The sequence below is a fragment of the Amblyomma americanum genome, chromosome 8 (genome assembly GCF_052857255.1).
Source record: "Amblyomma americanum isolate KBUSLIRL-KWMA chromosome 8, ASM5285725v1, whole genome shotgun sequence".
In the NCBI taxonomy this organism is placed as follows: domain Eukaryota; kingdom Metazoa; phylum Arthropoda; class Arachnida; order Ixodida; family Ixodidae; genus Amblyomma; species Amblyomma americanum.
The window spans coordinates 164,089,908-164,107,199 of record NC_135504.1 but is presented as its reverse complement, the minus strand read 5'-3'; the positions used below and the strand labels follow the sequence as shown (position 1 = coordinate 164,107,199).

Below are 17,292 nucleotides of genomic sequence, written 5' to 3'. Positions count from 1 at the left end.
TTTGAGGAAAGGAAAAGATGCAGTAACTTTTGACATTTTGGTGCACACTTCAACCGGGCCTTAAAGCATGCAACTGAAGGTGCATATCTCATGGGTCTGAAACCCCGTCGCAAGCTGCCTCCAACTTCACATCTAGACACCTGGGTGCGCACCTCATCTGCACCTTAAGGAAAAATGCAGTCTAAGAAAGCATGCAACTAAAGGAGCATATGTCACTGGTCAACCCCTGTCGCAAGCTAGCCTCCAACTTGATTAAAACATGTAAGCTATGTGCAAAGAGAAATGCTATGACACCACCCAGAATGCTGTATGACAAACGGTTGCTCAAAATTTTGGTGAACGTATTCGAGAATACAGCCACTACACTGATATCAACCAGTGACGACATCGGTGGGATTTGGTCTGCACTTGCTCAAACCAGTTGCTCAAACCAGGGTCGCCGAAGCGGCGACGGCGCATCTCTTTCCCTCAGTCCTCCTCTCACCTGTCTACATGTTGGATGTAGTTCATTTTGGCGGTAAATTCGGCGCGGAGGGACAAAAGACACAGAAAGGGGGCAAACATTTAATTTTTATTTTATTTTATTCAATACTGCCAGCCGCCATTTGGTTGCCAAGGCAGGAGTGGAACAAACATACATCGTTGATATAATGCGATGCAACAAAGCAAGCACACACAAAATAAAAAGTGAGCACAGAAGCAATAACAAACACTCTGCACTTCTTAAGAATACAAAAATGCAAAAGTAAGAGCATGAACAAACACACTGCGTCTATAACAGCGACACGACAGCAGATAAGAAGGAATCTTGGTTTGTCAAGCTGACAACGTCACGCGGAAGCCCATCACCACTACGTGACTCTATGATCCTGAGCTTTTTGAATAGGTAGGTATACAACGCAGTCGTCTGCGAAAAAACGGCATTGCACTGGGGAATCGAAACTTAAGTCATTTAAATAAATAAGGTACAGAAGTGGACCAAGCACAGAGCCTTGGGGGACTCCCAAAAGAACTGCAGCTGGCGGAGAATTAGAACCAGAGATCTGGACGCACTGGTGTCGTTCAGAAAGGTAGGAGTCAAGCCACTGAACAAGATGCTGATTTTGCAGCAGATGTTGGAGTTTTACCATTAGCTTACGGTGCGAAACACGATCAAAGGCCTTCACGAAATCTAGAAATATTGCGTCTATTTGCCCACCGTTATCCAGGCATGCCAAGAATTCATTGGTTGTGTGAATTAGTTGTGTTACAGTGGACAGGCCATATAAATATTTTTTATCTACGACTGACAAGCGTATTCCTGCGTCCCTTTACAACGCAAGCATGCAAAAAGTTTTTAGGTATGTAGACGACTGCCTTGTGGTAGTGAACGCGATGGAGGCTCAGGATAGAGGTTAGGCTGTGAATAACATTCTTGAGATTTTTGCCTGTAACGCCTTTGGCATGAAGCTCACCCACGAACTACTGCAGGAAGGTCGCATCCAGTTCCTTGATGTGTGCTCCGTATTTGAAGAAATGCGCATGTGCTGGCAGTACAAGCCACGGTCGAGAATTCTCAATTACCAATCGGCCCATTCCAAGCTCAAAAAAAGAGCTACAGCAAAAAATTGCGTCCGCTCTGCTCTTGCCAAGTCGTGTGAACATCAAGTCCGTGACAGCGTCAATGCCAAACTAAAGCAACTGGAGCAGGCAGGGTTCCCAGGAGAAATTGTGGCCTCAGTGGTGGAAAGCCAGATTCGCGAGGTGAAGTCTGGTGGGCGGCACAAGCCAGAAAAAAACACACGTTCGGAACAGCAACCTGTTGTTGTGCCCTACTGCCATCAGGTGTCACACCGCCTCAAGAAGATCGGCGAAAAATGCAGTATACGTGTCGTATTTTCTGCCCCTGAAACGCTGGGACGCATGTGCCGCCTGGTAAGTGACGTCAATAAGAGGCCTGCCTGCCAAATTAAGCACACCAAACCCCTCATTAAATGTGAGGCTAGCGTGGTGTATAGCATCCCGCTTGCCTGTGGCAAACATTACATCGGACAGACGGGGCGCTGCATCGGTGAACACTTGCTTGAGCATTGCAGGACAAAAAAGTACTTGCAACTGGGCTTGTTGGTGCGTATTCGTGAAAGACATGAGAGCGCAAAAATGGCGACACGGATGAGTAAGAAAACAGGACGAGGGCTGCACTTTCAACAGGACTTATTCAAGGAAGAGCGTCTATATAGCCCCTGCCCTTATCCATGCTCTTAATCGCAGTTGACAAACAATCGCCTCTCACAGATGTGCATCAAGAAACAGCATTTCACTGGCGAAGAACCCTTTTGAAAGTGCAGCGCTCGTCCTGTTCCCTTACTCGTCCGCATTGCCATTTTTGCACTCTCATGTCTTTCACGCATTGCAGGACAGCTGATTCATTAAGTGGCGGAGGTCATTCAGCTGACCACATTCGCCGTTGCTCGCACAAGCCAGCATGCAAGGCGTTTTTGAAAGAAACACATGTGTTGCACAAGTTGAGCACTCAGAAGAGCCGGGAAAATTTTGAAGCATTCTGTATCTCTGCTGAAAAAGAGAACTGCATCAGCAGCCCTTCTCACGGGCTTCTAACGTACAAGGTGTACGTTAGACCGAAATTTGAATATGCCAGCGCAATATGACAGCCCTCACCAGCAATATCTAATTGAATCACTTGAAAGCATCCAGAACAGGGCGGCTCGCTTCATCTGTTCCCAATATGATAGACGAGTTAGCGTTAGTGCCATTAAATCATCCATTAACCTTGAATCATTAGCGCATCGAAGGAAGATTTCATAGCTGTGCCTATTCCAAAATCTATATTATAATCGCCCTGACCTGAGAATATTCTTTTAGTACCACCTGTACGAACATCACGTCGTCTTTTCAATTCTATGAGCGTGCAACGCATAACTGGTTCGACGAACGCATTTAATAAATCTTTCTTACCCTTGGCCATTGAAGAATGGAACTCGATTCCTGAACCTATAGTCTATGAATGTGACACCTCTAAATTCAGGCAGCTAATATCAGCTCACTTTGCCAAATAATCTTTTTATCAGCAAACATTTCCAGGTTTACTCAGATACCAAACGCGAATTTTGCTTTGTAGATGTTCCCTATGCCCATGTATAGGTCATTATTTCTGCTTTGTCTTGTATCCTTTTTCTTCTCTTTTCTGTATTTGTAATAATGGTGCATGTAAACATTTGTATAGATTTGTAAAGATATGCGAAAATCAATCGCATGGGTGTTCTTTTCGTCTTTTCTACATTTTTCTTTTTCAATAACCATGGTTTCATAAGAATGTGTAACTTTACTTGCCTCTCCGGTTTTTATTTCGCTTTTATATGACCACATGATTACTGTATTGTTATCCCCCCCCCTTATGTAATGCCCAATCCAGGGCCCTTAAGGGATAATAAATGATGACAATGATGATTGGATTGGACTGGATGGGGCAGGCCAGTGTTGCCTGGGCGCAGAGCAGGCGGGGGGTTGGGGGAAATGGGGGGGTGCGCTTTCCCGGAACGGCGCGGAAATGTGAAATCAAAGGTAAAGTTAGGGGGGAAGGGGCCCTTGCATGGGTGGGGGCACTTGTTCACACTTTTATGATATTCAAACCATAAGCCATTCCCGTACCAGTGATGACAGCAGCCCATTTCACACTGACAATCCTTTTCATTTTACATAACTTTCTGTACCAGAGGTTGAGCCCATGTCGCATGCTGTAAGATGTATCTTTGAAAATTGTATGTTTGTATCTCCCCTGAAATTATGCCTTCACGGCGCTGCAGGAAATGTGAATAAATAAATAAATAAGCCCGGATGCAACGTTTACCGCAAAAGTCGGGATGTTGAAAATGCTGACAGTTTTTCACGGTTACCACTAGCAAATCACAATGATATCTTGGATTATGCACATTTCTTTTCAGTTGTCGATGAAGTAATGTTGTTTCCAGTTGAAATTCAAAAATGCACTAGAACTGACAGAGTATTGTCAAAAGTGTTGGGGTATACGATGAGTGGTTGGCCGGCGCATGCCACAGATGGCGACTTAATGCCTTATTTTATTCAGTGACATGAGCTGTCAGTGGATTAGCAGTGTGTTACATAGGGAAATTGAGTGACTATACCTCGTGGGTTACCACGAACAGGTGTTGCATCTTTTGTACGAAGGACACCCTGGGATGATGCGCATGAAAATGCTCGCCCGTAGCTTTGTGTGGTGGCCTCAGCTCACGGAGGACATTGAGCAGATTAGGAAAAGCTGTGGCACATGTCAGGTAACACAAAATGCTCCGCTAACTTGGGGTTGTCCGACTCACAGATGGCAAAGAATCCATCTGGACTTAGCTTTCATGGATAACCAGTGGCTCCTAGTGGATGCGCACTCCAAGCGGACAGAAGTGTTCATCATGCCATCCACCACTACCGAAAAGACCATTGAAAAGCTCCAGAGTGTCTTTGCGTCGTAAGGACTACCGGAAGAAATAGTTACAGGAAGGAGACCATGTGCTCGTGCAAGGACTACGTCCAGGAAAGGCAAAGTGGTTGCAGGGCGTCGTAGAACAGCGGTGCAGTGCATCCACCTACAATGTTAGAACAGGGCAGCAACAGAGGTTTGTGCATGCCGACAATCTACGTCCATGTTCGTTTCAAAGTGTTGAAGCCAGCCAGACTGTGTATCCTTTCGTGCCCAGTACCAGAAAGGTCATCTGCCGCGAACCCTTCCTTGGCTACGTCTGAGCCACAAGATTTATCAGCACCACAGCCTGTGCACCCCGACCAAACATGTATGTTGCCGGGACAGAACGCCAGTTCGCCCGCAAGGTCCACACTGCATGCACCACCACTCCGGGAGCCTGCGCCACCTCCGAACACACCACCTCTTCGGCGCAGTGCTCGTTCTCGGAAGCCTCCTAATCGTTACACCCATAGAGCTTGTGTAAAGCAGTTAGAGGGGGAAGGGAATAAAGTGTCATGTGATCGCATTAAGAGCGACTGGAATGTAATGTCGCGTGATCGACTGTGACGTGTGATGATTCAATGCTGAGGGGATGTTGCTCTCTTGATAAAAAGACGGCGTTAGTCTTCTTCTGTACGGCCCAGCATGCCGAATAAACATGCTGCTTAGTCATTCTGCCGCCGCTTCGCTCACCATGGCTGCAACACTTTCGAATTATGCTAAGATATCAGTAAACATGAACCACCAAGTGAGATTCGCCTATGCTCTGTGCCTAATTTTGAACTGAATTCATTTTTTCATGCAGTTTCAGTTTCAGCAGTCGAATGATGGTTGCAATGTGATAAGTAAGTACCAGATCATGTGAGGTGTAGGAAAACTGCAGTGTAATAGGTCTTTGTTCACTTGCTGCCATTCCGGTTTGTGGAGCAGAGTAAGAGTCTGAATGAATTAAAACAACACACCAGAGGTTATACTGCAGCTTTTGTATAGCTCACGTGACCTCATACTGACTTGTGATGTCGCAACTATCGTCTGGGCAGCTGCAACCGAAACTAGAGAGGAAAAAAATTCAGTTGCAAACTATTTAGCACTGATGGACTGCACGTGCTCATCCATGTTTACCAATGTCGTATGCATCATTACAGTGCATCTCCACTTCTTTAACTGAAGACTCAGGTGCAAATCAGAAAACGTCATGGAAACGCTGACTCCTGCTAACCTTGCATGGAGAGGATTTTCCAAGTGCAGCACAAAGACGAGGCAAAGCCACATTTGGCTTTGCTTTTGTCAAGCGCACCTTGTGCTCCCAGTAAATATGACTGTTGAGGTTAAATACGGACAAATGCCTAAAAATTGCACAGACCTGTTTTGGGGGAGCCCAAATGTAAAACTAAGACGCTTCGAGCAACTTTTAAAAGCATTAAAATACCCCGCAATATATTCCAAGCAGTCACCTGTCTCCCCTCGTGTCCGTGTTCGTCTTTGCGCTGTGAATGTAAGTCACCTTCGGACAAGTGAGCAACGTTCCTAAACACTTCGACTACTGCAGCAGATTTTATTCCGTGTGAAAGAACAGTACTCCACTCATGCCAGAAATATTTTATATGGAACGCTTGCAGTCAGTTTTATGTGTGAACATCCAAAACGTGTCGAGCACAAGGCAAAATGGCACTGCGAAACTGGTTTGCAATACCACAGTTGTATCCCTGGTTCCAACTGCATTGAGGTTTTCCACCAGTTTCCACACAATGCAGCAGCTACCATCACAGGGGACGTACACATGCAAAGCAGGAACCTGTCAAATTCACCTTCCAGAGAATGTATTTTCGTCAAGATTCAGCTTCCACAGTCTCGTTTCCCTAGGTCACTGTGCAGCTTTGTTTACAGGCTCCATGCATTAGTATGGGGGTGCCAGCTGAACCCTTTAAATCGGGCAGTGGCTCCAGCCACCTAGCCATGACTTGTGAAATTTCACTCTTTTCTTGATTTCAGCCACCAATCAGATAACCTTCACTTGGTTATTTCTACCCACTTAATATGTACTTTTCCTTCACTGTCCTTAAACCCCAATGCCTTGGATAAATCAGCCCCGCTGCTTTCCACTGTAAGGTGAAGCCCTTTACAGAAAAGTATCAAGTGTTCAGCCGTTTCCTCCTCCTCTCCGCACGCAACGCACGTGTCAATCTCGTGGTACCTGACTCTATATGTCTTAGTCCGCAAAACTCCCGTCCTGGCCTCAAACAACAAAGAGCTTCCCCTACAATTATAATAGATATTTTCTTTGACAATTTCCTGTTTAAAGGTCTGGTATGTTCCCAGTGCCGATTTCGTCAGCATCCCTATTTTCCACAGAGCTCTCTCTGTTTCTTTAACCTTTTTCTTAACCGATAATTGCTGATTTGCCCCCTTACTGCTGTCCAGATATTTGCTTGTCAATTTTCTAGTTCGTTTTCTCCATTTTGTGTCAACATTCCTTATATATAGGTATCTGAAAACTTTCCTAGCCCACTGCTTTTAGCCAATTTTTCTCAATCGCTCCTCAAATGCTATCGTACTGCTAGCTTCTCTGCTCTCGAACGATGCCCATCCCATATCACCCTGTACCCCAGATTTGGTGTATTGCCATGTGCTCCTCCAGTTAGCCTCCCTATGCCACGTTGTTTGATTTCTAACCTTGCTTGAACATCTGGTCTCATGCACAGGACCGCGTTACCGAAAGTCAGGCTAGGGACCATCACCCCTTTCCAGATCCCTCTTACCACTTCATAACTATTGTAATTCCACAGTGCCCTATTTTTCATGACAGCTGCATTCCTACTAGCTTTATTCATTACATATTTTTCATGCTCTGTCAGATACTCAGCACCGTTATTTATCCGCACCCCACGATACTTGTACTCATCCACTACGTACTTCTAGCGTGAACTCCTGTGTTCTATGCTCGCCACCTTTATCATTATATATCATGACTGCAGATTTTTTCCTTACTAAACTTGAAACCTAATCTATCTCCCTCTGTACCACGAATGTCTATCAACTTCTGCAAATCTTCCTTGTTGTCAGCCGTTATCACTATATCATCCACATATACTAATCCCGGTAATGACAGTTTAATCCATTCCCCTTGCTTGAAAAATTGAAAAAAGAAAGGTTGAAGCCTAGTCTACTTCTCTCTAGTTTGGTCTCTAACCCTTGCAGGTAAAACATGAACAGCAAAGGAGACAGAAGAAATCCTTGCCTAAGCCCCCGCTGTACCTCTACAGGCCCTTATATTTTTTTTTAAGGAAGTATGTGCGTCAGCAATCCATCCGTATCTGCATCCGTAGGCTGCAAAGAAATTTTTAACCAGTGCACTCGCATATCGATCTTGATCTGATTGTGTTCCTTGCGTCTAAGACGGCTGTATAAGTGTGTGGTGTGCCTCCGAATAAAGCAGTTGTATGTGGCGCTTTGTCCCATATCCTTCCTTGTGTCTATGTGTTTGCGCCTAGTGCCTAAGATGAATTCCATCAACTGATAGTAACCGCAACGGTGTGACCTGAACTTTAGCGTCACAAGTGCAATTCTCTCTCAGCAAGTCTATTCAGACGAACTGCAGATTATAGAAACCTTAGTTTGTAGAAGTGAAAGAGCTATGAAGTGAGAAACTTCAAAGGGTAACTGTTGCTCACGGTTATGTGTGCGTATTCAGCGTGTCGGGCAGGTACACATTTGAATAAGTTGTACAAAGCACGAAGAAATTCCACGAGTTCACAACATGAAGGCCACAGCTACCAACCTCGAGAATACGACGGCCGTCACTGGATTCACAAAATTCTTGTTTGATCTCACGGAAAAAGTTTATATTTACATATGGCCCATCCATTGAGATCTGAAGAATTTTTGATCAGGAAAGTCCATCTGTGGAAGTTTTAAAAGCAGACACCAATTCTTCCAACTGCGTGTGCCCCAGAAAGCACGACGTCAAGTAGCGCGTTTTCACGCTCCACTCTGCATCCAACCAAAAGAAAACCAACACGTCCATTTGCTCTTTTTGTGCAACTTTGTTTAACGAAAGTTCAAGGATACATCAAACACCACGACGAGGTAGGCTTGACTTACTTCCGACATGAGGTTCTCCTTGAAGAAAAATGCGAGGCCATAGACAATAGTATATCCTACCTTGTCTTTGCCTAGCTGCATTTTCCTAGCTGTGGCTGATTATGGGAACACAGAAGCCGATGCCGCGGCAGCACAGAGTGATGTGTGCGTCATAACAACGTTGAGGCACAACACCACTCCAGCATTTATGACATCTAAGTCATGCTGAAAGATATCCTTTGCTGTGCGATCGGTTTGGACGTCCATCGCAGTAGTTGAAGCACTTGAAGGATGCGCAGAAACTGATGGCACTGGCCCGGCATTGGCCACAACGGTGGCCGTCGGTGTAAAAAAGAGACTACAGAGGGTGTCCCGGCTAAGGTAATGGCCAGTCGGTGCTAATTACTTTCAGCATTACTTGTCACTGCTCTTCTTCCCATGTTGCTGAGCGAAAACTGGTTCCTGCCCAGTGCACAGTACGCTGTGTTTGGGTTACTTTCGATCGGCCTAATCCAGGCTGCAAACTCGCAATGTATCGCATTCGTCCAGTCCTGGACAAAAGTGCACTTGAAGGCCGTCATGCTTGACACGTCGCACACAGCTTGCCTGCAGCACCACAGCAGTCAATAAAAATAAGTCTGTTCAAAACGGCGCAGCTAAGTATGAACAGAATTCGTTGCTTTGCTAGCATTGGCAGATCGTGAAAGGGCGCGAAACTATTTCACTTTCTCCCAAAGCTGCGCCACCTGCATCGCGTGCGAGCGTGCCCTGTGGCAGAAATGGACGCTTCCATCAAAGAGATGCGCAGGGAGGAGGACTTCATTTGGGACCATCACAAGTTCTCACTAGGTCTTGGTTTTCACGTTTACTGCCGCCTTGTTGGAGCTGTCTACTCGGAAACACAGGAAAACAAGGGGAGGCTGCTAGCCGTCGAACAGCGCATGTGCGAACTATAGGAATCGCGCGCTGTGCTGCCGGTCACAGCGGCAGGGAAGCGCGGGAAACTGTCCGCTGTCGATGTAGTACGCTTCGAAATTGGAAGCGCCGCTGGCGCCGCAAAGCTTCTTGCCGCCTTGCTGGGAGGCTCCACTTGACAGCACAACGTTGGAGGCCAGCAGTCGCTGAGGAGAGGACGCGTAACGCCGCACTGGACAATCCACGCAATGCCTGTCCGCATTGTTTACATGAGGCAGCATTACCATGGTTTTAGTTCCTTTTATGTAGAACTGCAGCTAATTCTCCCTGATATAAGCACAAATGCCCCGAGTTTTCCACGAGTTTTCCCAGATTATCCAAATTCCCTGAGAATTCCCAGTTTTCACGATTTTCCCGATTGGTAAATACCCTGCTACTTCCAATTGCTTTTCTGAGTAAAAGTTCCCCTCCGATTGTTCATCCCAGTTTAACGCATTGAAAATTAATACTTTTAAGAATGAATGCCCCAATTCCAGCCCCCTTTCTGCTGCCCTCTGTTCTATTGCAATATTCTCATGAGTAGTCTGGGTTACAGGGTGGTTGCTCCATGTCTCTAAGATGCGTTTCCACTAAACCACATACCATTAATTCCTCCTGCCTTAACTGTTCTTCTATTTCCTCCCATTTCAGCCTATTCCTGCCACATTCCATGTTAATGAAACCTATATCTGAATTAACTTGGTCCTGGCGCTTGCATCTCTTTCTTCCCCTATGGTTCCATTGTTCCTTTGATCTTAATTCTTCTTTCTCTACACTGGTTCCTTCAGAGCTCTGGGTCCCCCCAAAAAAGCTGTTGCCTGGCAACCTATCCTACTACCCACCCTCTTGCCAGTGGCACCACCGTAGTGGATGCCATCCTGTGCAAAAGGGTGGGGCCTAACCTCGTACACTTCCCTGTTGACTTCCATCACCCCATATCTTAGTCGTCGACTTAATAGCCTAATTACACGGTTAGCCTCAACGACCCTCCTTTCTGTTTTGTGAGCCTGCCTCTGGACCTCTGGGATTGTGCATACGGTCACATGCACATTCTCAGAGCCCGCTCTAAGCCTGCACATCCCCGCTTCTAACTGCTTCTCGAGATTTTGGACCCTCCCCTCCAGCACATCGTTGAGACAGCATGGATAACGACAAGGTGTTCGCCATCCATGCTGCCCCCCACCACCTCCTGGACTTTGGCCATTGCATCTACCATGCACTTCCCTGACTGGGCCTCCACCTGCACCTGCCTGTCCGCCTTCACTGTCGTCAAAACGCCTCCCTCAACCCTTGCTACGTTCGAGTCACCGACTACCAGAACCCTTCTCCGCTCTAACCGTTTGCTTCCTGACTGCAACTGTCGCCCTCCGGATCGCATTAGCTGTCTCTCCCGCCACAGTACGCTACTGTCATGAGTCTACGTTCCCGTTTTTACCTCTCTCTCTTCCCCACTCAAAGCCGGCTGCGCTACAGCACTGTAGGATCGACGAGCCTCGTCCCCCACCTGACACTGCTCCGAACCGGGGTGCCCTGCCGGCTGCAACCTGAGCGCTTCTACTTGCTCTTCTAGCTAAGCCCGCTTTTCCCGCTCCTCCTTCAGCTCGCCCACAATTCGCTCCAGCAGGTCGGCATTAGCCCCCTCCCTCTTAAGCGACTCGGCGACCTGAGTTTCTAGCTTAATCCGTTCCTCTTGTTCCACCTTCAGGTCCCCTTCTAGTTCCTTAATCGTAGCTGCCCATTCCCCTTTCAACATCTGAACGGCCTCCTCAAAACGCTTACATATCTTTCACGCGAAGCTAGCCCCATCTGCCTCGGCTAAGCTCCTGAACTTGGTCTCGTCTAAATAGCACCAACGGTCACACTCCTGGCTCTGCACTAACTCCCCATCCCCGTCCACCTTGACTTTCCTAGCTTGCCGACCCATCGTCCGGCCGACTACGCAACGTAAAAGCCCGCCAAAGTTCCTACACAAAAGCTTTCTGCACTACGCAACGTAAAAGCCCGCCAAAATTCCTATACAAAAACCTTCGGCACTACGCAACGTAAAAGCCCGCCAAAATTCCTACACAAAAGCCTTCTACACTACGCAACGTAAAAGCCCGCCAAAATTCCTATACAAAAACCTTCGGCACTACGCAACGTAAAAGCCCACCAAAATTCCTACGCAAAAACTTTCGGCACTACGCAACGTAAAAGCCCGCCAAAATTCCTACACCAAAAACCTTCGGCACTACGCAACGTAAAAGCCTGCGAAAATTCCTACACAAAAACCTTCGGCACACACACTTCCGCTAGCCTACCTACCCCTAACACGGTTTAAAACTACCAACCCTACAGTATGTACAAGCGCAAATACCAAAAAGCACTTAGCTTCGGACGTAGTCGCTGGAGATCCAAAAAAAGCGTCCTCCTCCGACGGCGATAGCTTCCACTACCTCCTAGCGCCACCTATCGACCACACACGAATCTTACTAAAACAAGCGCCCATGCTCCCGCATCCAGGAGCACGTCGAAAACAAAGCAATGGAATATAAAGCACCCATTGTTCGCTACCTCTGAGATGCTTAGAGGTGAGGTAGGGGAGGGGTGTGAACGCGGCATTCAGACTCAAGCAGGCATTGAAGCTCAAGCAGTTTCCAAGGAAACCAACAAGGGGATCCGACAGAAGCTGTGGTCTGTGCGCTTACCGACGAGTGCTTGGAAGTGATGTTTTGTCCACAGTCGGAAAAGTTGGACAAATTCAGTGACGAGGATTAGCCGTGTTTTAATCACCTGGTTTATCATGTCTTCTAATAAGCTGTTCAAAATTTTCCTCTCGCCTTTGCTGTCCCCTTCCACCCCCCCGATCAAGGTATACAAGGAATGCAATCAGATTTAAATAATTTCAATGGCCCCTTCTTGAAAATCAAAGGTATTAATAGCCTGTGCAAAGCCTGTTGAATGCACAAGCCCAACCTATTGTCCACATGACAATCTCCACCTCCATGATGATCTTCTCCTAGTGCGTAATGGTGGAACCGCAGGACAAGAAGGAGGCACACACACAACACCGCTGGACTTGGAAACTTTTAAGTGCAGCGGTATTGTGTGTGTGCCTCCTTGTTCTTGTCCTGCGTCTGTTATGAACCAACCAGCGCTGCAATTTACTCTACTGAATGATCTCCTACTTACTGTGAGTTTATCCATATAACAGAGAATTAAATATCTACCCTGCTATGATCAGTGCACTTTTTCCTTCATTTATTTATTACTGTAATGCCCACAGCGCCACAAGATGGCATTAATGCGCGGAAGGAATAACAAGAACAAGCACTGCATCGAGAACGCAGTTCTAAACAAGGCAGCCTATCCTTTCCTTTCTTTTGGTCGGCGCCTTCTATTTTCGTCATGTACCATCGCGACCAGACGGGTTTCTGTCAGACATTAGACTTCAAATGTGGACAGACCACATGGCATAATTAAAACTTGTTTATACAATTCCTCGCAGACCGAAGAAAGAAAAAAAGGAGTAAACCAGATGCTAACGTCCTTATTTCTTTAAAAATATGCCTCCAAATCTGGCACTCCTAACACCATTCATCCAGAAAACAAAACAGAAGACACGGTAAGATTTTTATGTGTGGCGGCCCAGGCTCGAAACAGCAATGAGCCGCCGCGGTGGCTCAGTGGTTAGGCGCTCAGCTGCTGACCCGACGATCCCGGCAGCGGCCGTCGCATTTCGATGAAGGCGAAATGCTAGACGGCGATGTCAGTGCACGTTATAAAGAACCCCAGCTGGTTGAAATCATCCGGAGCCCACCACTACGGCGTACCTCATAGCCTGAGCCGCTTCGATGCGTTAAACCCGATAAAGCCAAACCAAAAATGTATAGTGTATGACACACCTTAAGTTTAGCAAACAGACTGAGCTGCATACACTTAAGCTCAGAATTGAAATATCAAAACCACTGTCATGTAGTTTTGTAGTAGAACACGTTCTTGGGCAAGTTGGTTCATAGCTTGAGTGGATGAAGCGCACAAAAGACACGGCACATAGGCAAAGACGGACACGACACAGGCGCTACTTGCAACTGTTTATTGGAAACACGCACGGCTTATTTATAGCCAAGAGGTAGGGGTGATGGAAAAAAAAACACAAGCAAAGTGTAAAAGATACTGGCGATGGTATGGATACTGCATTGTAGGGAACAAAAGTGACTCACATCTTTCTAAACTTATCTAAAAATATACTCTCATTCTTATGTATGACTAGCGATGGGGTGCTGATGCAGGAACTCCCGCCTTTTTTAATCCGGTGGGCTTCTAGCAGTTCTCGGGCAGTCTTATCTTTACTTCTGCAAAGGATTTGAGTTTCCTGGAGCTTTGGTTGACAATTCTTCTTCTCTTCTTTGCCGCAGTCCTTGCAGTGATGCGGCAAATGTGACCCGGTACCAACTCTTAGTGATCGTTTGTGCTCGGTTAAACGTGCATTAATACATCGGCCTGTCTGGCCGATGTACACCTTTCCACAGGTCAGCAGGATGCTATAAACCACCCCAAAAGCGCATTTCAGAAACGGGTTTACATGCTTAATTTCACATTCTGTTGATTTGGCATCATCATTTCCTATCTTTCGACACAGCGATGCAAGTTTTCTGGGTGCAGAGAAGACCACTGGTACTCTGTATTTTGCAGCAACACGCTTAAGATTATGAGCCACTTTGTGGGAGTATGGAATCACCACCGGTTTGAGTTTCTTTTCAGATACTTCACCATCTTCCCTCTTTCTTTCTCTTTCTTTTTTTACTTTTTTCAGTAATGCTTACGTGACAGAACTAATCACCAGGGAAGGAAAGCCTGCCTGTCTAAGCTTTTGTATCTGTATATCGAAGCTTTCCTGTACTTTATGACAGCACGATTTTTTGAGAGATGTTTCAAGGCACATGATGGCAATGGCACGTTTCACAGTTTTAGAGTGCGTCGAATCGTAGGGCAACAATTCTTTGCAGGCACGAGGTCGATACATTCAGCAAACGCCTTCGTCAGTAATGGTTATGTCAATATCTAAAAACTGCCACTTTTTTTTCTTCCGCGAGTTCATAAGTAAAATCCAAACCCTTGCCATGTTCTTTAAAATCTAAAAGGATATCCTGCACAGTTTGCAAATAAGTCAAGGGTGATTGCTTAGTCAAAATAATTTAAAAATCGTCAACGTACCAAAAGGTCTTGAGAACTTTGCTTGCGTCAAATGCCACCGATAAGGTTCTGTCAATGCCCGCAAGAAAGATGTTGCACAGTACGGGAGCGACGCACGAACCAATGCATATTCCTCTCTTTTGCACATACATTTCACTTTGAAAAGAAACGCTTGTCGAAGACAAATAAAACTGAGAGTGCTAAAAAGTTATCTGCAGATATTCCAGCAGTATTTTGGAAAGCAATCAGGCCGCTTGTTTCAATGCAGGCCAAGACAGATGCCATCAACTCTGCATGTGGTATAGAGTAAAAGAGATCAACCACATCTACAGAAAAAATACAACCTAGGGATTCGTTCTCCCGCAGAAATTGAATGATTTCCAGACTGTTCTTGACACCAAACGGATCTTCCACTACCAGGTTACTGAGTTGTTTTGAAGGTAGCGGCTAACATTGACAGAACCTTATCGGTGGCATTTGACGCAAGCAAAGTTCTCAAGACCTTAAGGTACGTTGACGATTTTTTAATTATTTTGACTAAGCAATCACCCTTGACTTATTTGCAAACTGTGCAGGATATCCTTTTAGATTTTAAACAACATGGCAAGGGTTTGGATTTTACTTATGAACTCACGGAAGAAAAAAAGTTACAGTTTTTAGATATTGACATAACCATTACTGACGAAGGCGTTTGCTGAATGTATCGACCTCGTGCCCGCAAAGAATTGTTGCCCTACGATTCGACGCACTCTAATACTGTGAAACGTGCCATTGCCATCATGTGCCTTGAAACATCTCTCAAAAAATCGTGCTGTCATAAAGTACAGGAAAGCTTCGATATACAGATACAAAAGCTTAGACAGGCAGGCTTTCCTTCCCTGGTGATTAGTTCTGTCACGTAAGCATTACTGAAAAAAGTAAAAAAAGAAAGAGAAAGAAAGAGGGAAGATGGTGAAGCATCTGAAAAGAAACTCAAACCGGTGGTGATTCCATACTCCCACAAAGTGGCTCATAATCTTAAGCGTGTTGCTGCAAAATACAGAGTACCAGTGGTCTTCTCTGCACCCAGAAAACTTGCATCGCTGTGTCGAAAGATAGGAAATGATGATGCCAAATCAACAGAATGTGGAATTAAGCATGTAAACCCGTTTCTGAAATGCGCTGTGGGGGTGGTTTATAGCATCCCGCTGACCTGTGGAAAGGTGTACATCGGCCAGACAGGCCGAAGTATTAATGCACGTTTAACCGAGCACAAACGATCACTAAGAGTTGGTACCGGGTCACATTTGCCGCATCACTGCAAGGACTGCGGCAAAGAAGAGAAGAAGAATTGTCAACCAAAGCTCGAGGAAACTCAAGTCCTTTGCAGAATTAAAGATAAGACTGACCGAGAACTGCTAGAAGCCCACCGGATTAAAAAAGGCGGGAGTTCCTGCATCAGCACCCCATCGCTAGTCATACATAAGAATGAGAGTATATTTTTAGATAAGTTTAGAAAGATTTGATTCACTTTTGTTCCCTACAAAGCAGTATCCATGCAAACGCCAGTATCTTTTACCCTTTGCTTATGTTTTTTTTCCATCACCCCTACCTCTTGGCTATAAATAAGCCGTGAGTGTTTCCAATAAACAGTTGCAAGTAGCGCCTGTGTCGTGTCCGTCTTTGCCTATGTGCCGTGTCTCTTGTGCGCTTCATCCACTCAAGTCATGTAGTTACAGTTGCCTTCACCCAAAACGACAAAAACCGCGTCCCTGCAGCACCTGCCGACATCAAGGTAAGCAGGCAAGCTTTCAGGAGCAGCGACAAGGACAGCGCAGGAATTTCGAGAGAGTTGGTTTTCCTGGCGAGTTGGACAATCTGGTCGAAACACATGATTCGGTTTTTGTTCCGTCCACTGCGTCACCCTGCACGCGCGCAAAGGGCTTGAACGATCGCTGCCGAAACAGCTGACGCCGGTCAGACAATGGAGGGGCCGAGCAGCGATCGCAGAATCCGACAACAAACGACGGGTGCCCATTCAAACGGAGGACGAGAAAAAAGAACGAAACACTTCGTAAAACAACACAGGGGCGGGGCGGGAGGTAAGCGGTGAGAGAAGGTCCTACCTGTGCGCCCAAGCACCGCCGAGGTCGGTTCGGGAGCTCACCAGCGACTCTCCGAGATCGGCATCCAAAGGCGGTGTCCAGGCGTTAAGGCGGCACTGCGATGCTCGACGCTAGCGCACTCGGTCCCGAAACTGTCAGCACTTCACTTAGCAATCCTCACAAATCGTACGACGACCAAACCCGACATCACCGGACCATCCTCGTTTCGCAAACGACCCACGAATGCACAAGCGTAGTTTCTGGAGAATTACTATTGTGTTTGAGAGGGCGCAAGCATACGAAAACTGAAAAAAAAGTATACTTATTAATGTGATGAAAAATATAGTTGAAGTAAAAATTAAAAAGATATACAAAAATTCTGGGTTAGCATTAGTAGAAAGCGATGTTCTTAGACAGCTTATGGTGAATTCCAATCGCAGGCCCAGAGCGGTCTGCACGCTCTGTGACAGAGCGCCTGAATCCGGCGCAGAGCGCGCGACCTGAAATTGCGTTTGGAGTACACTT

The 17,292-nt window shown here is 46.2% G+C and overlaps 1 protein-coding gene across 4 annotated transcripts in view; it reads right to left on the bottom strand.

Annotated features, from left to right (window-relative positions):
* Positions 1-17,029, bottom strand: part of LOC144102143 (nuclear distribution protein nudE-like 1) — a 168,548-nt gene extending 151,519 nt beyond the window's left edge. For 2 of the 4 annotated variants that reach the window (XM_077635460.1, XM_077635462.1), the window contains exon 1: positions 16,789-17,012. The gene's annotated coding sequence lies outside the window, so the exon portion shown is untranslated. Of the gene's footprint in view, positions 1-16,788 lie in introns of all 4 variants that reach the window. The other 2 variants (XM_077635463.1, XM_077635461.1) reach the window with 2 other exon arrangements.
* Between the last annotated feature and the right edge of the window lie 263 nt (positions 17,030-17,292).